The 21,787-nt window shown below is 54.5% G+C and overlaps 1 protein-coding gene across 12 annotated transcripts in view; it reads right to left on the bottom strand.

Annotated features, from left to right (window-relative positions):
- Positions 1 to 21,787, bottom strand: part of LOC139056990 (uncharacterized) — a 220,371-nt gene that overhangs the window by 84,152 nt on the left and 114,432 nt on the right. The gene's annotated exons all lie outside the window — the stretch shown is intronic.

Below are 21,787 nucleotides of genomic sequence, written 5' to 3'. Positions count from 1 at the left end.
AAGTCAGCATTTCACTTATTAACGAGAGATGAGATATCTTTATGAAATGTGAATATAGTGGTGTCATCTGCACACAGAATGCATTTTGTGGAAGAAAGACAGTTAGGTAAATCATTAATATAAACCAAGAACAGAAGTGGCCCCAGAATCGATCCCTGGGGCACACCAACGTTAGTAATTTGCTGTCTAGAATAAGCGTTGGAAATGGAAAGAACTTGAACTCTGTTATATCAGTAGCTTTTTAGTAGTGAGAGGGCAGGCCTAAAAATGCCATTAGCTTCGAGCTTCGCAAAAAGCATATTATGATTTATGCTATCAAATGCTTGCGTTAGATCGATAAAAACTGAGGCGGCAAGAAATTTTTCGTCGACTAATTTTTTTAGTTTATCAGTAAGACGAATAAGTGCCATGTCTGCGGGATATCCGTGGCGAAAACCAAACTGGCATGAAGAGAGAATATTAAATTTATAAGGGTATATCGTTGGCCGTATTTCAATTAGTTTCTCAATAATTTTTCCAAAGAATGCTAGAATGCAAATAGGTCTGTAATTATTTAATATTGAGCTATCACCTTTCTCAAAAACTGGGATAATCTTGCCACGCTAAGTTCAGAAGGAAATAAACCAGTCTTGAAAAATAAATTAACAATAAATGAAAGTATATTTGAAATTAAGTGCACAATTAATTTAATGTTAGCAGGACCTCATCAATTTCAGCGCGTGTCACTTTTAGATTATTTATAACTGCAGTTATTTCTTCCGGCGTTGTAGGAAATAAAAAGAATGAATGAGGTAGACGGTTCATGCTGATGGTCTGTGTAGGGGAAGGTAAATTGTTAGGAAAGAAAAAGCTACTAGAAGCCTCAGCCATATCTGCAGGGGAACTTAGCTCGGCTCCATCATTTAAAATTCTGGATGCATGGTTCAGTCGTGTGTTGCTGTTTAAGAAACAGTTGACAATCTCCCCCTTTTTTACTGTTATTAGCCACCTGTAAACTTTTTTGCTCGAAATACAATCGCTTAGCTGATTTTCGTTTGCAGGTAAGAGTGTTACAGAAGTTTTTATATGGGGCACGTAAGTTCATGTTAAACGGTTGCCTTTTGGTTTTCCTGTATTAGTTATCCCGTTTACACAAAGCTGTTAATAACTGCTGCGGGATCCATGGATTGTGAGAAAATGGTACAGTTTTTTTGCATTACTTTGTGCAGGTGAACTGTCGTAGGTATGATATAATACGTGAAAAAAATGTAGAAAATGCTTTCTGTGTGTCGTTTAGTGATTTAATTTCAAACCAATTTGTATTAGAAACAGCACTTATGAAGCCGACTTTGTCCAGAACGGCTTTAGTATGTGAAAGTGGGCAAGGTCGTAGGTTGGAGTTGAAGCGTAAGAGCAGGGGATCATGAGCAGTAATGTCGATGTGCAAAACTTTTACCTCTGGGGAATGAAGGCGGTTAGAAAGAAGAGCACGTTGTTGGGCGAGTCGGTCGTACATACTTAAAGAAGGGAATTGGGCTAAAGAAAGACACGGGCGAGTAAGGACATGGACTTTGTTTAGCGCAATTCCCTTCTTTAAGGAGGTTAGAAAGAGCATGATCAATAAGTGTGCCTGTGCCGTTAGAAACTTCACGTGTTGGGACGTCAATTAAACAATCATACCCGTAGCTATGGAACAAACAAGTATAGTGAATACATATGGCTGATGTTTCATGTACTAAATTAATATTTATATCACCCATTGTAACAACATTCTTATTTTCTAGTGATATAGTGTGTAAGATGTGATCAAGATTAGTACAGAAATCATTACCTGATGATGAAGGAGAACGGTAAATGCAGCCAAATATGAAATCCTTTTTGTCCTGAGCAAGGAAGCAGTTACTCAATTCAATACAAACAGATTCGCAATTATTAATGGTTAAAGATAGGTCATGTCTTTTTCGATAAGCAATATTGGGAGAAACAAATATGGCCGCACCACCGTGACAGCTCGTTAATCTATTGCAGTATTCCGATTTATACTTAGGGAAGCAATATAAATTTTTGTCGTCGTCAGATAACCAAGTTTCAGTAATGGCAATCAGCGAAAACGACCTAGTTAGCGATGCGAGGAAATTATCGATTGAGTCAAAGTGCTTACGAAGTCTTCTCGCGTTAAAATGAATGATGGAATGAAATCCCCTCAAAAAGGAATTCACTTGATGAGGTTTCAGTAGGGAAGCCATAATTGTTATGTCAATTGCTTAAGCAATGAGCTCCAGTGTATTTTTGTTAGGTCAGATTCGTCTCGAATGCGGAGAACGTTGCTGTTAGTGGTTTTCCTAGCCTTGATTTGGCAGTTGTCCGTCCAAAGGAACATTCAGTTCATTTCTTTCTTCAAAGTTAGGGCATTCGAAAAGAGAGCCTTCTTGGATGGGGTTAGATGCTCATTTAAAAAGACGGGAGCATTAAATGAGCCAGAAAATCTAATGTCAATAAGACAGAGTTTGGTTTTACGCGCTTCGCTCACAAAATCAGCTTTCTTAGCTCTGGAGCAGAAGCGAGCAATGATAATTTTTCTGTCGTTAGATCTGGTGGGTACGCGATGAACAATGTCCAGATCGCTAGGCGATACGGGACAGCAAACTTTGTCTCCTACTGTTGTCATTATTGCGATATAGTCCTCTCTTTGGGAGCAGGGAATGCCCTTGACCTCAACATTGCCAAGCCGAGAGTACTGCTCAATCTCCTCCATCCTGCGAGTCAATGACTGGTTTGAGATTTTAATTGTTTGTTCTCGGCAATTAGGGTTGTATTTAGGCTACGCAGTTCTTCTACAAGAGCGTTGAAGTGCTTGGCACTTGTATTTAAGGAATCAACTTCTTTTTTTAGCTCGACAACGTCAATTCCAGACTCCTTCATTCTTAGGAGGATCTTACCAAAGACTAGTTCGTGCGTGCTTTTAGCCATGTTGATAATCTTAAGTTCCAGCTCCTCAATTTTCTTTGATAGTTCTGCATTCTTTGGCATGTTATGAGTATTAAACAAAGACTCGGATACGGAAAAAAAACAAAAAAACAGTTGATGGCAGCAGCAGCAGCAGTGGCAGAAAAATGGAATACAAAAAAACTCGGGAATACCTGCGCAAACAGAGGAATGCCAGCAGCAGACGACGAAGTGGCTACGCAGTCGCAGATTCACCCAGTGTGGATGATTCAGTGCCGTCCAGGGAAGCAAGGCGGCGTGATGGCACCACGAAGATGTTCGCCGAAGAAACAGCGGCCGAAGTGGCTACGCAGTCGCAGATTCACACAGTGTGTATGATTGAGCGCCGTCAAGGGAAGCAAGACGGCGGGATGGCACCACGAAGATGTTCACCGAAGAAACAGCGGCCGAAAAGACAGCTGCGCAAACGGAGGAATCAGGCTTCAGATGTGGGTCATGCAGTGCCGCTGCTGCCAGTGAAGAGCAGGCGTCGATGTCGGCTTGTTTATAGGGAGCGCAGCGATAGCAGCGATCTCCAGCGGTGATTTTGCCGATGCCAGCACCAGACCACGAAGTGGCTACGCAGTCGCAGATTCACAGAATGAGGATGATTCAGCGCCGTTCAGGGAAGCAAGGCGGCGGGATGGCACCACGAAGATGTTCACCGAAGAAACAGTGGCCGACAAGGACAGCTGCGCAAACAGAGGCATCAGGCTTCAGATGTGGGTCATGCAGTGCCGCTGCTGCCAGTGAAGAGCAGGCGTCGATGTCGGCTTGTTTATAGGGCGCGCAGCGATAGCAGCGATCTCCAGCGGTGATTTTGCTGATGCCAGCAGCAGACCACGAAGTGGCTACGCAGTCGCAGATTCACAAAGTGTGGATGATTCAGCGCCGTCCAGGGAAGCAAGGCGGTGGGATTGCACTACGAAGATGTTCACCGAAGAAACAGCGGCCGACAAGGACAGCTCCGCAAACAGATGAATCAGGCTTCAGATGTGAGTCATGCTATGCCGCTGCTGCCAGTGAAGGGCAGGCGTCGATGTCGGCTTGCTTATAGGGCGCGCAGCGATAGCAGCGATCCCCAGCGGTGATTTTGCCGATGCCAGCAGCAGACCAGGAAGTGGCTACGCAGTCGCAGATTCACACAGTGTGGATGATTGAGCGCCGTCCAGGGAAGCAAGGCGGCGGGATGGCACCACGAAGATTTTCAGTGAAGAAACAGCAGCCGACAAGGACGGCTGCGCAAACGGAGGCATCAGGCTTCAGATGTGGGTCATGCAGTCCCGCTGCTGCCAGTGAAGAGCAGGCGTTGATGTCGGCTTGTTTATAGGACGCGCAGCGATAGCAGCAATCTCCAGCGGTGATTTTGCCGATGCCAGCAGCAGACCACGATGTGTCTACGCAGTCGCAGATTCACCCAGTGTGGATGATTCAGCGCCGTCCAGAGAAGCAAGGCAGCGGGACGGAACCACGAAGATGTTCACCTAAGAAACAGCGGCCGACAAGGACAGCTGCGCAAACAGAGGCATCAGGCTTCAGATGTGGCTCATGCAGTGCCGCTGCTGCCAGTGAAGAGCAGGCCTCGATGTCGGCCTGTTTATAGGGCGCGCAGCGATCTCCAGCGGTGATTTTGCCGATGCCAGCAGCAGACCACGAAGTGGCTAGTCAGTCGCAGATTGACACAGTGTGGATGATTCAGCGCCGTCCAGGGAACCAAGGCGGCGGGATAGCACCACGAAGATGTTCACCGAAGAAACAGCGGCCGACAAGGACAGCTGCGCAAACAGAGAAATCAGGCTTCAGATGTGGGTCATGCAGTGCCGCTGCTGCCAGTGAAGAGCAGGCGTTGTTGTAGGCTTGTTTATAGGGCGCGCAGCGATAGCAGCGATCTCCAGCGGTGATTTTGTCGATGCCAGCAGCAGACCATGATGAGGCTACGCAGTCGCAGATTCACACAGTGTGGAGTATTCAGCGCCATCCAGGGAAGCAACGCGGCGGGATGGCACCACGAAGATGTTCACCGAAGAAAAAGTGGCCGACAAGGACAGCTGCACAAACAGAGGAATCAGGCTTCAGATGTGCGTCATGCAGTGCCGCTGCTGCCAGTGAAGAGCAGGCGTCGATGTCGGCTTGTTTATAGGGAGCGCAGCGATAGCAGCGATCTCCAACGGTGATTTTGCCGATGCCAGCAGCACACCACGAAGTGGCTACGCAGTCGCAGATTCACAGATTGTGGATGATTCAGCGCCGTCCAGGCTAGCAAGGGAGCGGAATGGCACCACGAAGATGTTCACCGAAGAAACAGCGGCCGACAAGGACAGCTGCGCAAGCAGAGGAATCAGGCTTGAGATGGGGGTCATGCAGTGCCGCTGCCGCCAGTGAAGATTAGGCGTCGATGTCGGCTTGTTTATAGGGCGCGCAGCGATAGCAGCGATCTGCAGCGGTGATTTTGCCGATGCCAGCAGCAGACCACGAAGTGGCTACGCAGTCGCAGATTCACACAGTGAGGATGATTAAGCGCCGTCCAGGGAAGCAAGGCGGCGGGATGGCACCACGAAGATGTTCCCCGAAGAAACAGCGGCCGACAAGGACAGCTCCACAAACAGAGGAATCAGGCTTCAGATGTGGGTCATTGCAGTACCGTTGCTGCCAGTGAAGAGCAGGCGTCGATGTCGGCTTGTTTATAGGGCGCGTAGCGATAGCAGCGATCTCCAGTGGTGATTTTGCCGATGCCAGCAGCAGACCACGAAGTGCCTACGCAGTCGCAGATTCACACAGTGTGGATGATTGAGCGTCGTCCAGGGAAGCAACGCGGCGGGATGGCACCACGAAGATGTTCACCGAAGAAACAGCAGCCGACAAGGACAGCTCCGCAAACAGAGGGATCAGGCTTCAGATGTGGGTCATGCAGTGCCACTGCTGTCAGTGAAGAGCAGGCGTTGTTGTAGGCTTGTTTATAGGGCGCGCAGCGATAGCAGCGATCTCCAGCGGTGATTTTGCCGATGCCAGCAGGAGACCATGAAGTGGCTGCGCAGTCGCAGATTCACCCAGTGTGGATGATTCAACGCCGTCCAGGGAAGCAAGGCGGCGGGATGGCACCACGAAGATGTTCACCGAAGAAACATCGGCTTACAAGGACAGCTGCGCAAACAGAGGAATCAGGCTTCAGATGTGGCTCATGCAGTGCCGCTGCTGCCAGTGAAGAGCAGGCCTCGATGTCGGCCTGTTTATAGGGCGCGCAGCGATCTCCAGCGGTGATTTTGCCGATGCCAGCAGCAGACCGCGAAGTGGCTAGGCAGTCGCAGATTCACACAGTGTGGATGATTCAGCGCCGTCCAGGGAACCAAGGCGGCGGGATAGCACCACGAAGATGTTCACCGAAGAAACAGCGGCCGACAAGGACAGCTGCGCAAACAGAGAAATCAGGCTTCAGATGTGGGACATGCAGTGCCGCTGCTGCCAGTGAAGAGCAGGCGTTGTTGTAGGCTTGTTTATAGGGCGCGCAGCGATAGCAGCGATCTCCAGCGGTGATTTTGTCGATGCCAGCAGCAGACCATGATGTGGCTACGCAGTCGCAGATTCACACAGTGTGGAGTATTCAGCGCCATCCAGGGAAGCAACGCGGCGGGATGGCACCACGAAGATGTTCACCGAAGAAAAAGTGGCCGACAAGGACAGCTGCACAAACAGAGGAATCAGGCTTCAGATGTGCGTCATGCAGTGCCGCTGCTGCCAGTGAAGAGCAGGCGTCGATGTCGGCTTGTTTATAGGGAGCGCAGCGATAGCAGCGATCTCCAACGGTGATTTTGCCGATGCCAGCAGCACACCACGAAGTGGCTACGCAGTCGCAGATTCACAGATTGTGGATGATTCAGCGCCGTCCAGGCTAGCAAGGGAGCGGAATGGCACCACGAAGATGTTCACCGAAGAAACAGCGGCCGACAAGGACAGCTGCGCAAGCAGAGGAATCAGGCTTGAGATGCTGCTGCCAGTGAAGATTAGGCGTCGATGTCGGCTTGTTTATAGGGCGCGCAGCGATAGCAGCGATCTGCAGCGGTGATTTTGCCGATGCCAGCAGCAGACCACGAAGTGGCTACGCAGTCGCAGATTCACACAGTGAGGATGATTAAGCGCCGTCCAGGGAAGCAAGGCGGCGGGATGGCACCACGAAGATGTTCCCCGAAGAAACAGCGGCCGACAAGGACAGCTCCACAAACAGAGGAATCAGGCTTCAGATGTGGGTCATTGCAGTACCGTTGCTGCCAGTGAAGAGCAGGCGTCGATGTCGGCTTGTTTATAGGGCGCGTAGCGATAGCAGCGATCTCCAGTGGTGATTTTGCCGATGCCAGCAGCAGACCACGAAGTGCCTACGCAGTCGCAGATTCACACAGTGTGGATGATTGAGCGCCGTCCAGGGAAGCAAGGCGGCGTGATGGCACCACGAAGATGTTCACTGAAGAAACAGCAGCCGACAAGGACGGCTGCGCAAACAGAGGAATAAGGCTTCAGATGTGCGTCATGCAGTGCCGCTGCTGCCAGTGAAGAGCAGGCGTCGATGTCGGCTTGTTTAAAGGGCGCGCAGCGATAGCAGCGATCTCCAGCGGTGATATTTCCGATGCGAGCAGCAGACCACGAAGTGGCTACGCAGTCGCAGATTCACACAGTGTGCATGATTCAGCGCCGTCCAGGGAAGCAAGGCGGCGGGATGGCATCAGAAAGATGTTCACCGAAGAAACAGCGGCCGACAAGGACAGCTGCGCAGAGGAATCAGGCTTCAGATGTGGGTCACGCAGTGCCGCTGCTGCCAGTGAAGAGTAGGCGTCGATGTCGGCTTGTTTATAGGGCGCGCAGCGATAGCAGCGATCTCCAGCGGTGATTTTGCCGATGCCAGCAGCAGACCATGAAGTGGCTACGCAGTCGCAGATTCACACAGTGTGGATGATTCAGCGCCGTCCAGGGAAGCAACGCGGCGGGATGGCACCACGAAGATGTTCACCGAAGAAACAGCAGCCGACAAGGACAGCTCCGCAAACAGAGGGATCAGGCTTCAGATGTGGGTCATGCAGTGCCACTGCTGTCAGTGAAGAGCAGGCGTTGTTGTAGGCTTGTTTATAGGGCGCGCAGCGATAGCAGCGATCTCCATCGGTGATTTTGCCGATGCCAGCAGGAGACCATGAAGTGGCTGCGCAGTCGCAGATTCACCCAGTGTGGATGATTCAACGCTGTCCAGGGAAGCAAGGCGGCGGGATGGCACCACGAAGATGTTCACCGAAGAAACATCGGCTTACAAGGACAGCTGCGCAAACAGAGGAATCAGGCTTCAGATGTGGCTCATGCAGTGCCGCTGCTGCCAGTGAAGAGCAGGCCTCGATGTCGGCCTGTTTATAGGGCGCGCAGCGATCTCCAGCGGTGATTTTGCCGATGCCAGCAGCAGACCGCGAAGTGGCTAGGCAGTCGCAGATTCACACAGTGTGGATGATTCAGCGCCGTCCAGGGAACCAAGGCGGCGGGATAGCACCACGAAGATGTTTACCGAAGAAACAGCGGCCGACAAGGACAGCTGCGCAAACAGAGAAATCAGGCTTCAGATGTGGGTCATGCAGTGCCGCTGCTGCCAGTGAAGAGCAGGCGTTGTTGTAGGCTTGTTTATAGGGCGCGCAGCGATAGCAGCGATCTCCAGCGGTGATTTTGTCGATGCCAGCAGCAGACCATGATGTGGCTACGCAGTCGCAGATTCACACAGTGTGGAGTATTCAGCGCCATCCAGGGAAGCAACGCGGCGGGATGGCACCACGAAGATGTTCACCGAAGAAAAAGTGGCCGACAAGGACAGCTGCACAAACAGAGGAATCAGGCTTCAGATGTGCGTCATGCAGTGCCGCTGCTGCCAGTGAAGAGCAGGCGTCGATGTCGGCTTGTTTATAGGGAGCGCAGCGATAGCAGCGATCTCCAACGGTAATTTTGCCGATGCCAGCAGCACACCACGAAGTGGCTACGCAGTCGCAGATTCACAGATTGTGGATGATTCAGCGCCGTCCAGGCTAGCAAGGGAGCGGAATGACACCACGAAGATGTTCACCGAAGAAACAGCGGCTGACAAGGACAGCTGCGCAAGCAGAGGAATCAGGCTTGAGATGGGGGTCATGCAGTGCCGCTGCTGCCAGTGAAGATTAGGCGTCGATGTCGGCTTGTTTATAGGGCGCGCAGCGATAGCAGCGATCTGCAGCGGTGATTTTGCCGATACCAGCAGCAGACCATGAAGTGGCTACGCAGTCGCAGATTCACACAGTGAGGATGATGAAGCGCCGTCCAGGGAAGCAAGGCGGCGGGATGGCACCACGAAGATGTTCCCCGAAGAAACAGCGGCCGACAAGGACAGCTCCACAAACAGAGGAATCAGGCTTCAGATGTGGGTCATTGCAGTACCGTTGCTGCCAGTGAAGAGCAGGCGTCGATGTTGGCTTGTTGATAGGGCGCGTAGCGATAGCAGCGATCTCCAGTGGTGATTTTGCCGATGCCAGCAGCAGACCACGAAGTGCCTACGCAGTGGCAGATTCACACAGTGTGGATGATTGAGCGCCGTCCAGGGAAGCAAGGCGGCGTGATGGCACCACGAAGATGTTCACTGAAGAAACAGCAGCCGACAAGGACGGCTGCGCAAACAGAGGAATAAGGCTTCAGATGTGCGTCATGCAGTGCCGCTGCTGCCAGTGAAGAGTAGGCGTCGATGTCGGCTTGTTTAAAGGGCGCGCAGCGATAGCAGCGATCTCCAGCGGTGATATTTCCGATGCGAGCAGCAGACCACGAAGTGGCTACGCAGTCGCAGATTCACACAGTGTGGATGATTCAGCGCCGTCCAGGGAAGCAAGGCGGCGGGATGGCACCAGAAAGATGTTCACCGAAGAAACAGCGGCCGACAAGGACAGCTGCGCAGAGGAATCAGGCTTCAGATGTGGGTCACGCAGTGCCGCTGCTGCCAGTGAAGAGTAGGCGTCGATGTCGGCTTGTTTAAAGGGCGCGCAGCGATAGCAGCGATCTCCAGCGGTGATTTTGCCGATGCCAGCAGCAGACCATGAAGTGGCTACGCAGTCGCAGATTCACACAGTGTGGATGATTCAGCGCCGTCCAGGGAAGCAACGCGGCGGGATGGCACCACGAAGATGTTCACCGAAGAAACAGCAGCCGACAAGGACACCTCCGCAAACAGAGGGATCAGGCTTCAGATGTGGGTCATGCAGTGCCACTGCTGTCAGTGAAGAGCAGGCGTTGTTGTAGGCTTGTTTATAGGGCGCGCAGCGATAGCAGCGATCTCCAGCGGTGATTTTGCCGATGCCAGCAGGAGACCATGAAGTGGCTGCGCAGTCGCAGATTCACCCAGTGTGGATGATTCAACGCCGTCCAGGGAAGCAAGGCGGCGGGATGGCACCACGAAGATGTTCACCGAAGAAACAGCGGCCGACAAGGACAACTGCGCAAATAGAGGGATCAGGCTTCAGATGTGGGTCATGCAGTGCCGCTGCTGCCAGTGAAGAGCAGGCGTCGATATCGGCTTGTTTATAGGGCGCGCAGCGATTTCCAGCGGTGATTTTGCCGATGCCAGCAGCAGACCACGAAGTGGCTACGCAGTCGCAGATTCACACAGTGTGTATGATTGAGCGCCGTCAAGGGAAGCAAGACGGCGGGATGGCACCACGAAGATGTTCACCGAAGAAACAGCGGCCGAAAAGGACAGCTGCGCAAACGGAGGAATCAGGCTTCAGATGTGGGTCATGCAGTGCCGCTGCTGCCAGTGAAGAGCAGGCGTCGATGTCGGCTTGTTTATAGGGTGCGTAGCGATAGCAGCGATCTCCAGCGGTGATTTTGCTGATGCCAGCAGCAGACCACGAAGTGGCTACGCAGTCGCAGATTCACACAGTGTGGATGATTCAGCGCCGTGCAGGGAAGCTAGGCGGCGGGATGGCACCACGAAGATGTTCACCGAAGAAACAGCGGCCGAAAAGGACAGCTGCGCAAACGGAGGAATCAGGCTTCAGATGTGGGTCATGCAGTGCCGCTGCTGCCAGTGAAGAGCAGGCGTCGATGTCGGCTTGTTTATAGGGTGCGTAGCGATAGCAGCGATCTCCAGCGGTGATTTTGCAGATGCCAGCAGCAGACCACGAAGTGGCTACGCAGTCGCAGATTCACACAGTGTGGATGATTCAGCGCCGTGCAGGGAAGCTAGGCGGCGGGATGGCACCACGAAGATGTTCACCGAAGAAACAGCGGCCGACAAGGACAGCTGCGCAAACAGAGGAATCAGGTTTCAGATGTGCGTCATGCAGTGCCGCTGCTGCCAGTGAAGAGCAGGCGTCGATGTCGGCTTGTTTATAGGGCGCGCAGCGATTGTAGCGATCGCCAGCGGTAAATTTGCCGATGCCAGCAGCAGACCATGAAGTGGTTACGCAGTCGCAGATTCACACAGTGTGGATGATTCAGCGCCGTCCAGGGGAAGCAACGCGGCGGGATGGCACCACGAAGATGTTCACCGAAGAAACAGCAGCAGACAAGGACAGCTCCGCAAACAGAGGGATCAGGCTTCAGATGTGGGTCATGCAGTGCCACTGCTGTCAGTGAAGAGCAGGCGTTGTTGTAGGCTTGTTTATAGGGCGCGCAGCGATAGCAGCGATCTCCAGCGGTGATTTTGCCGATGCCAGCAGGAGACCATGAAGTGGCTGCGCAGTCGCAGATTCACCCAGTGTGGATGATTCAACGCCATCCAGGGAAGCAAGGCGGCGGGATGGCACCACGAAGATGTTCACCGAAGAAACATCGGCTTACAAGGACAGCTGCGCAAACAGAGGAATCAGGCTTCAGATGTGGGTCATGCAGTGCCGCTGCTGCCAGTGAAGAGCAGGCCTCGATGTCGGCCTGTTTATAGGGCGCGCAGTGATCTCCATCGGTGATTTTGCCGATGCCAGCAGCAGGCCACGAAGTGGCTACGCAGTCGCAGATTCACACAGTGTGGATGATTCAGCGCCGTCCAGGGCACCAAGGCGGCGCGATAGCACCACGAAGATGTTCACCGAAGAAACAGCGGCCGACAAGGACAACTGCGCAAACAGAGGGATCAGGCTTCAGATGTGGGTCATGCAGTGCCGCTGCTGCCAGTGAAGAGCAGGCGTCGATATCGGCTTGTTTATAGGGCGCGCAGCGATTTCCAGCGGTGATTTTGCCGATGCCAGCAGCAGACCACGAAGTGGCTACGCAGTCGCAGATTCACACAGTGTGTATGATTGAGCGCCGTCAAGGGAAGCAAGACGGCGGGATGGCACCACGAAGATGTTCACCGAAGAAACAGCGGCCGAAAAGACAGCTGCGCAAACGGAGGAATCAGGCTTCAGATGTGGGTCATGCTATGCCGCTGCTGCCAGTGAAGGGCAGGCGTCGATGTCGGCTTGCTTATAGGGCGCGCAGCGATAGCAGCGATCCCCAGCGGTGATTTTGCCGATGCCAGCAGCAGACCAGGAAGTGGCTACGCAGTCGCAGATTCACACAGTGTGGATGATTGAGCTCCGTCCAGGGAAGCAAGGCGGCGGGATGGCACCACGAAGATTTTCACTGAAGAAACAGCAGCCGACAAGGACGGCTGCGCAAACGGAGGCATCAGGCTTCAGATGTGGGTCATGCAGTCCCGCTGCTGCCAGTGAAGAGCAGGCATTGATGTCGGCTTGTTTATAGGACGCGCAGCGATAGCAGCAATCTCCAGCGGTGATTTTGCCGATGCCAGCAGCAGACCACGATGTGTCTACGCAGTCGCAGATTCACCCAGTGTGGATGATTCAGCGCCGTCCAGAGAAGCAAGGCAGCGGGACGGAACCACGAAGATGTTCACCTAAGAAACAGCGGCCGACAAGGACAGCTGCGCAAACAGAGGCATCAGGCTTCAGATGTGGCTCATGCAGTGGCGCTGCTGCCAGTGAAGAGCAGGCCTCGATGTCGGCCTGTTTATAGGGCGCGCAGCGATCTCCAGCGGTGATTTTGCCGATGCCAGCAGCAGACCACGAAGTGGCTAGTCAGTCGCAGATTCACACAGTGTGGATGATTCAGCGCCGTCCAGGGAACCAAGGCGGCGGGATAGCACCACGAAGATGTTCACCGAAGAAACAGCGGCCGACAAGGACAGCTGCGCAAACAGAGAAATCAGGCTTCGGATGTGGGTCATGCAGTACCGCTGCTGCCAGTGAAGAGCAGGCGTTGTTGTAGGCTTGTTTATAGGGCGCGCAGCGATAGCAGCGATCTCCAGCGGTGATTTTGTCGATGCCAGCAGCAGACCATGATGTGGCTACGCAGTCGCAGATTCACACAGTGTGGAGTATTCAGCGCCATCCAGGGAAGCAACGCGGCGGGATGGCACCACGAAGATGTTCACCGAAGAAAAAGTGGCCGACAAGGACAGCTGCACAAACAGAGGAATCAGGCTTCAGATGTGCGTCATGCAGTGCCGCTGCTGCCAGTGAAGAGCAGGCGTCGATGTCGGCTTGTTTATAGGGAGCGCAGCGATAGCAACGATCTCCAACGGTGATTTTGCCGATGCCAGCAGCACACCACGAAGTGGCTACGCAGTCGCAGATTCACAGATTGTGGATGATTCAGCGCCGTCCAGCGAAGCAAGGCGGCGGGATGGCACCACGAAGATGTTCCCCGAAGAAACAGCGGCCGACAAGGACAGCTCCACAAACAGAGGAATCAGGCTTCAGATGTGGGTCATTGCAGTGCCGTTGCTGCCAGTGAAGAGCAGGCGTCGATGTCGGCTTGTTTATAGGGCGCGTAGCGATAGCAGCGATCTCCAGTGGTGATTTTGCCGATGCCAGCAGCAGACCACGAAGTGCCTACGCAGTCGCAGATTCACACAGTGTGGATGATTGAGCGCCGTCCAGGGAAGCAAGGCGGCGTGATGGCACCACGAAGATGTTCACTGAAGAAACAGCAGCCGACAAGGACGGCTTCACAAACAGAGGAATAAGGCTTCAGATGTGCGTCATGCAGTGCCGCTGCTGCCAGTGAAGAGCAGGCGTCGATGTCGGCTTGTTTAAAGGGCGCGCAGCGATAGCAGCGATCTCCAGCGGTGATATTTCCGATGCGAGCAGCAGACCACGAAGTGGCTACGCAGTCGCAGATTCACACAGTGTGGATCATTCAGCGCCGTCCAGGGAAGCAAGGCGGCGGGATGGCACCAGAAAGATGTTCACCGAAGAAACAGCGGCCGACAAGGACAGCTGCGCAGAGGAATCAGGCTTCAGATGTGGGTCACGCAGTGCCGCTGCTGCCAGTGAAGAGTAGGCGTCGATGTCGGCTTGTTTATAGGGCGCGCAGCGATAGCAGCGATCTCCAGCGGTGATTTTGCCGATGCCAGCAGCAGACCATGAAGTGGCTACGCAGTCGCAGATTCACACAGTGTGGATGATTCAGCGCCGTCCAGGGAAGCAAGGCGGCGTCATGGCACCACGAAGATGTTCACCGAAGAAACAGTGGCCGACAAGGACAGCTGCGCAAACAGAGGAATCAGGCTTCAGATGTGCGTCATGCAGTGCCGCTGCTGCCAGTGAAGAGCAGGCGTCGATGTCGGCTTGTTTATAGGGAGCGCAGCGATAGCAGCGATCTCCGGCGGTGATTTTGCCGATGCCAGCAGCAGACCACGAAGTGGCTACGCAGTCGCAGATTCACACAGTGTGGATGATTCAGCGCCGTCCAGGGAAGCAACGCGGCGGGATGGCACCACGAAGATGTTCACCGAAGAAACAGCGGCCGAAAAGGACAGCTGCGCAAACAGAGGGATCAGGCTTCAGATGTGGGTCATGCAGTGCCGCTGCTGCCAGAGAAGAGCAGGCGTTGTTGTAGGCTTGTTTATAGGGCGCGCAGCGATAGCAGCGATCTCCAGCGGTGATTTCGCCGATGCCAGCAGCAGACCATGAAGTGGCTACGCAGTCGCAGATTCACCCAGTGTGGATGATTCAACGCCGTCCAGGGAAGCAAGGCGGCGGGATGGCCCCACGAAGATGTTCACCGAAGAAACATCGGCTGACAAGGACAGCTGCGCAAACAGGGGAATCAGGCTTCAGATGTGGGTCATGCAGTGCCGCTGCTGCCAGTGAAGAGGAGGCCTCGATGTCGGCCTGTTTATAGGGCGCGCAGCGATCTCCAGCGGTGATTTTGCCGATGCCAGCAGCAGATCACGAAGTGGCTACGCAGTCGCAGATTCACAAAGTGCGGATGATTCAGCGCCGTCCAGGGAAGCAAGGCGGTGGGATTGCACTACGAAGATGTTCACCGAAGAAACAGCGGCCGACAAGGACAGCTGCGCAAACAGAGAAATCAGGCTTCAGATGTGGGTCATGCAGTGCCGCTGCTGCCAGTGAAGAGCAGGCGTTGTTGTAGGCTTGTTTATAGGGCGCGCAGCGATAGCAGCGATCTCCAGCGGTGATTTTGTCGATGCCAGCAGCAGACCATGATGTGGCTACGCAGTCGCAGATTCACACAGTGTGGAGTATTCAGCGCCATCCAGGGAAGCAACGCGGCGGGATGGCACCACGAAGATGTTCACCGAAGAAAAAGTGGCCGACAAGGACAGCTGCACAAATAGAGGAATCAGGCTTCAGATGTGCGTCATGCAGTGCCGCTGCTGCCAGTGAAGAGCAGGCGTCGATGTCGGCTTGTTTATAGGGAGCGCAGCGATAGCAGCGATCTCCAACGGTGATTTTGCCGATGCCAGCAGCACACCACGAAGTGGCTACGCAGTCGCAGATTCACAGATTGTGGATGATTCAGCGCCGTCCAGGCTAGCAAGGGAGCGGAATGACACCACGAAGATGTTCACCGAAGAAACAGCGGCCGACAAGGACAGCTGCGCAAGCAGAGGAATCAGGCTTGAGATGGGGGTCATGCAGTGCCGCTGCTGCCAGTGAAGATTAGGCGTCGATGTCGGCTTGTTTATAGGGCGCGCAGCGATAGCAGCGATCTGCAGCGGTGATTTTGCCGATGCCAGCAGCAGACCACGAAGTGGCTACGCAGTCGCAGATTCACACAGTGAGGATGATGAAGCGCCGTCCAGGGAAGCAAGGCGGCGGGATGGCACCACGAAGATGTTCCCCGAAGAAACAGCGGCCGACAAGGACAGCTCCACAAACAGAGGAATCAGGCTTCAGATGTGGGTCATTGCAGTACCGTTGCTGCCAGTGAAGAGCAGGCGTCGATGTTGGCTTGTTGATAGGGCGCGTAGCGATAGCAGCGATCTCCAGTGGTGATTTTGCCGATGCCAGCAGCAGACCACGAAGTGCCTACGCAGTCGCAGATTCACACAGTGTGGATGATTGAGCGCCGTCCAGGGAAGCAAGGCGGCGTGATGGCACCACGAAGATGTTCACTGAAGAAACAGCAGCCGACAAGGACGGCTGCGCAAACAGAGGAATAAGGCTTCAGATGTGCGTCATGCAGTGCCGCTGCTGCCAGTGAAGAGTAGGCGTCGATGTCGGCTTGTTTAAAGGGCGCGCAGCGATAGCAGCGATCTCCAGCGGTGATATTTCCGATGCGAGCAGCAGACCACGAAGTGGCTACGCAGTCGCAGATTCACACAGTGTGGATGATTCAGCGCCGTCCAGGGAAGCAAGGCGGCGGGATGGCACCAGAAAGATGTTCACCGAAGAAACAGCGGCCGACAAGGACAGCTGCGCAGAGGAATCAGGCTTCAGATGTGGGTCACGCAGTGCCGCTGCTGCCAGTGAAGAGTAGGCGTCGATGTCGGCTTGTTTATAGGGCGCGCAGCGATAGCAGCGATCTCCAGCGGTGATTTTGCCGATGCCAGCAGCAGACCATGAAGTGGCTACGCAGTCGCAGATTCACACAGTGTGGATGATTCAGCGCCGTCCAGGGAAGCAACGCGGCGGGATGGCACCACGAAGATGTTCACCGAAGAAACAGCAGCCGACAAGGACAGCTCCGCAAACAGAGGGATCAGGCTTCAGATGTGGGTCATGCAGTGCCACTGCTGTCAGTGAAGAGCAGGCGTTGTTGTAGGCTTGTTTATAGGGCGCGCAGCGATAGCAGCGATCTCCAGCGGTGATTTTGCCGATGCCAGCAGGAGACCATGAAGTGGCTGCGCAGTCGCAGATTCACCCAGTGTGGATGATTCAACGCCGTCCAGGGAAGCAAGGCGGCGGGATGGCACCACGAAGATGTTCACCGAAGAAACATCGGCTTACAAGGACAGCTGCGCAAACAGAGGAATCAGGCTTCAGATGTGGGTCATGCAGTGCCGCTGCTGCCAGTGAAGAGCAGGCCTCGATGTCGGCCTGTTTATAGGGCGCGCAGTGATCTCCATCGGTGATTTTGCCGATGCCAGCAGCAGGCCACGAAGTGGCTACGCAGTCGCAGATTCACACAGTGTGGATGATTCAGCGCCGTCCAGGGCACCAAGGCGGCGCGATAGCACCACGAAGATGTTCACCGAAGAAACAGCGGCCGACAAGGACAACTGCGCAAATAGAGGGATCAGGCTTCAGATGTGGGTCATGCAGTGCCGCTGCTGCCAGTGAAGAGCAGGCGTCGATATCGGCTTGTTTATAGGGCGCGCAGCGATTTCCAGCGGTGATTTTGCCGATGCCAGCAGCAGACCACGAAGTGGCTACGCAGTCGCAGATTCACACAGTGTGTATGATTGAGCGCCGTCAAGGGAAGCAAGACGGCGGGATGGCACCACGAAGATGTTCACCGAAGAAACAGCGGCCGAAAAGGACAGCTGCGCAAACGGAGGAATCAGGCTTCAGATGTGGGTCATGCAGTGCCGCTGCTGCCAGTGAAGAGCAGGCGTCGATGTCGGCTTGTTTATAGGGTGCGTAGCGATAGCAGCGATCTCCAGCGGTGATTTTGCTGATGCCAGCAGCAGACCACGAAGTGGCTACGCAGTCGCAGATTCACACAGTGTGGATGATTCAGCGCCGTGCAGGGAAGCTAGGCGGCGGGATGGCACCACGAAGATGTTCACCGAAGAAACAGCGGGCGAAAAGGACAGCTGCGCAAACGGAGGAATCAGGCTTCAGATGTGGGTCATGCAGTGCCGCTGCTGCCAGTGAAGAGCAGGCGTCGATGTCGGCTTGTTTATAGGGTGCGTAGCGATAGCAGCGATCTCCAGCGGTGATTTTGCAGATGCCAGCAGCAGACCACGAAGTGGCTACGCAGTCGCAGATTCACACAGTGTGGATGATTCAGCGCCGTGCAGGGAAGCTAGGCGGCGGGATGGCACCACGAAGATGTTCACCGAAGAAACAGCGGCCGACAAGGACAGCTGCGCAAACAGAGGAATCAGGTTTCAGATGTGCGTCATGCAGTGCCGCTGCTGCCAGTGAAGAGCAGGCGTCGATGTCAGCTTGTTTATAGGGCGCGCAGCGATTGTAGCGATCGCCAGCGGTAAATTTGCCGATGCCAGCAGCAGACCATGAAGTGGTTACGCAGTCGCAGATTCACACAGTGTGGATGATTCAGCGCCGTCCAGGGAAGCAACGCGGCGGGATGGCACCACGAAGATGTTCACCGAAGAAACAGCAGCCGACAAGGACAGCTCCGCAAACAGAGGGATCAGGCTTCAGATGTGGGTCATGCAGTGCCACTGCTGTCAGTGAAGAGCAGGCGTTGTTGTAGGCTTGTTTATAGGGCGCGCAGCGATAGCAGCGATCTCCAGCGGTGATTTTGCCGATGCCAGCAGGAGACCATGAAGTGGCTGCGCAGTCGCAGATTCACCCAGTGTGGATGATTCAACGCCGTCCAGGGAAGCAAGGCGGCGGGATGGCACCACGAAGATGTTCACCGAAGAAACATCGGCTTACAAGGACAGCTGCGCAAACAGAGGAATCAGGCTTCAGATGTGGGTCATGCAGTGCCGCTGCTGCCAGTGAAGAGCAGGCCTCGATGTCGGCCTGTTTATAGGGCGCGCAGTGATCTCCATCGGTGATTTTGCCGATGCCAGCAGCAGGCCACGAAGTGGCTACGCAGTCGCAGATTCACACAGTGTGGATGATTCAGCGCCGTCCAGGGCACCAAGGCGGCGCGATAGCACCACGAAGATGTTCACCGAAGAAACAGCGGCCGACAAGGACAACTGCGCAAATAGAGGGATCAGGCTTCAGATGTGGGTCATGCAGTGCCGCTGCTGCCAGTGAAGAGCAGGCGTCGATATCGGCTTGTTTATAGGGCGCGCAGCGATTTCCAGCGGTGATTTTGCCGATGCCAGCAGCAGACCACGAAGTGGCTACGCAGTCGCAGATTCACACAGTGTGTATGATTGAGCGCCGTCAAGGGAAGCAAGACGGCGGGATGGCACCACGAAGATGTTCACCGAAGAAACAGCGGCCGAAAAGGACAGCTGCGCAAACGGAGGAATCAGGCTTCAGATGTGGGTCATGCAGTGCCGCTGCTGCCAGTGAAGAGCAGGCGTCGATGTCGGCTTGTTTATAGGGTGCGTAGCGATAGCAGCGATCTCCAGCGGTGATTTTGCTGATGCCAGCAGCAGACCACGAAGTGGCTACGCAGTCGCAGATTCACACAGTGTGGATGATTCAGCGCCGTGCAGGGAAGCTAGGCGGCGGGATGGCACCACGAAGATGTTCACCGAAGAAACAGCGGCCGAAAAGGACAGCTGCGCAAACGGAGGAATCAGGCTTCAGATGTGGGTCATGCAGTGCCGCTGCTGCCAGTGAAGAGCAGGCGTCGATGTCGGCTTGTTTATAGGGTGCGTAGCGATAGCAGCGATCTCCAGCGGTGATTTTGCAGATGCCAGCAGCAGACCACGAAGTGGCTACGCAGTCGCCGATTCACACAGTGTGGATGATTCAGCGCCGTGCAGGGAAGCTAGGCGGCGGGATGGCACCACGAAGATGTTCACCGAAGAAACAGCGGCCGACAAGGACAGCTGCGCAAACAGAGGAATCAGGTTTCAGATGTGCGTCATGCAGTGCCGCTGCTGCCAGTGAAGAGCAGGCGTCGATGTCGGCTTGTTTATAGGGCGCGCAGCGATTGTAGCGATCGCCAGCGGTAAATTTGCCGATGCCAGCAGCAGACCATGAAGTGGTTACGCAGTCGCAGATTCACACAGTGTGGATGATTCAGCGCCGTCCAGGGAAGCAACGCGGCGGGATGGCACCACGAAGATGTTCACCGAAGAAACAGCAGCCGACAAGGACAACTCCGCAAACAGAGGGATCAGGCTTCAGATGTGGGTCATGCAGTGCCACTGCTGTCAGTGAAGAGCAGGCGTTGTTGTAGGCTTGTTTATAGGGCGCGCAGCGATAGCAGCGATCTCCAGCGGTGATTTTGCCGATGCCAGCAGGAGACCATGAAGTGGCTGCGCAGTCGCAGATTCACCCAGTGTGGATGATTCAACGCCGTCCAGGGAAGCAAGGCGGCGGGATGGCACCACGAAGATGTTCACCGAAGAAACATCGGCTTACAAGGACAGCTGCGCAAACAGAGGAATCAGGCTTCAGATGTGGGTCATGCAGTGCCGCTGCTGCCAGTGAAGAGCAGGCCTCGATGTCGGCCTGTTTATAGGGCGCGCAGTGATCTCCATCGGTGATTTTGCCGATGCCAGCAGCAGGCCACGAAGTGGCTACGCAGTCGCAGATTCACACAGTGTGGATGATTCAGCGCCGTCCAGGGCACCAAGGCGGCGCGATAGCACCACGAAGATGTTCACCGAAGAAACAGCGGCCGACAAGGACAACTGCGCAAACAGAGGGATCAGGCTTCAGATGTGGGTCATGCAGTGCCGCTGCTGCCAGTGAAGAGCAGGCGTCGATATCGGCTTGTTTATAGGGCGCGCAGCGATTTCCAGCGGTGATTTTGCCGATGCCAGCAGCAGACCACGAAGTGGCTACGCAGTCGCAGATTCACACAGTGTGTATGATTGAGCGCCGTCAAGGGAAGCAAGACGGCGGGATGGCACCACGAAGATGTTCACCGAAGAAACAGCGGCCGAAAAGACAGCTGCGCAAACGGAGGAATCAGGCTTCAGATGTGGGTCATGCAGTGCCGCTGCTGCCAGTGAAGAGCAGGCGTCGATGTCGGCTTGTTTATAGGGTGCGTAGCGATAGCAGCGATCTCCAGCGGTGATTTTGCTGATGCCAGCAGCAGACCACGAAGTGGCTACGCAGTCGCAGATTCACACAGTGTGGATGATTCAGCGCCGTGCAGGGAAGCTAGGCGGCGGGATGGCACCACGAAGATGTTCACCGAAGAAACAGCGGCCGAAAAGGACAGCTGCGCAAACGGAGGAATCAGGCTTCAGATGTGGGTCATGCAGTGCCGCTGCTGCCAGTGAAGAGCAGGCGTCGATGTCGGCTTGTTTATAGGGTGCGTAGCGATAGCAGCGATCTCCAGCGGTGATTTTGCAGATGCCAGCAGCAGACCACGAAGTGGCTACGCAGTCGCAGATTCACACAGTGTGGATGATTCAGCGCCGTGCAGGGAAGCTAGGCGGCGGGATGGCACCACGAAGATGTTCACCGAAGAAACAGCGGCCGACAAGGACAACTGCGCAAACAAAGGGATCAGGCTTCAGATGTGGGTCATGCAGTGCCGCTGCTGCCAGTGAAGAGCAGGCGTCGATATCGGCTTGTTTATAGGGCGCGCAGCGATTTCCCGCGGTGATTTTGCCGATGCCAGCAGCAGACCACGAAGTGGCTACGCAGTCGCAGATTCACACAGTGTGTATGATTGAGCGCCGTCAAGGGAAGCAAGACGGCGGGATGGCACCACGAAGATGTTCACCGAAGAAACAGCGGCCGAAAAGGACAGCTGC

The sequence above is a fragment of the Dermacentor albipictus genome, chromosome 3, assembly GCF_038994185.2.
Source record: "Dermacentor albipictus isolate Rhodes 1998 colony chromosome 3, USDA_Dalb.pri_finalv2, whole genome shotgun sequence".
NCBI classification, from domain to species: Eukaryota; Metazoa; Arthropoda; class Arachnida; order Ixodida; family Ixodidae; genus Dermacentor; species Dermacentor albipictus.
This window is presented reverse-complemented; position numbering and strand designations above follow the sequence as displayed.